The following is a 234-nucleotide window of genomic DNA, read 5'->3' on the forward strand; positions in this document are numbered from 1 at the left end:
GTAAAAGATAATATCGACTTACTGATGTTGCAGTTTCCTTGCAAATGTTCATATCTTTTCGCATATGCTTCTATGTCTCCTAATTCTCCATCGATTGACAGATTTTGCATTTGGTTATGTTCCTTTTTACAGCTCACATACCATGGGTACTTCCCTGTAATATCACAGAGCTAAGAGCATCCAGAAACCTGTTCATCTTTAACTTCACTCTTCCTTTGACATGACATATTCTTC

Source organism: Penaeus monodon, chromosome 23 (genome assembly GCF_015228065.2).
Source record: "Penaeus monodon isolate SGIC_2016 chromosome 23, NSTDA_Pmon_1, whole genome shotgun sequence".
Lineage (NCBI taxonomy): Eukaryota > Metazoa > Arthropoda > Malacostraca > Decapoda > Penaeidae > Penaeus > Penaeus monodon.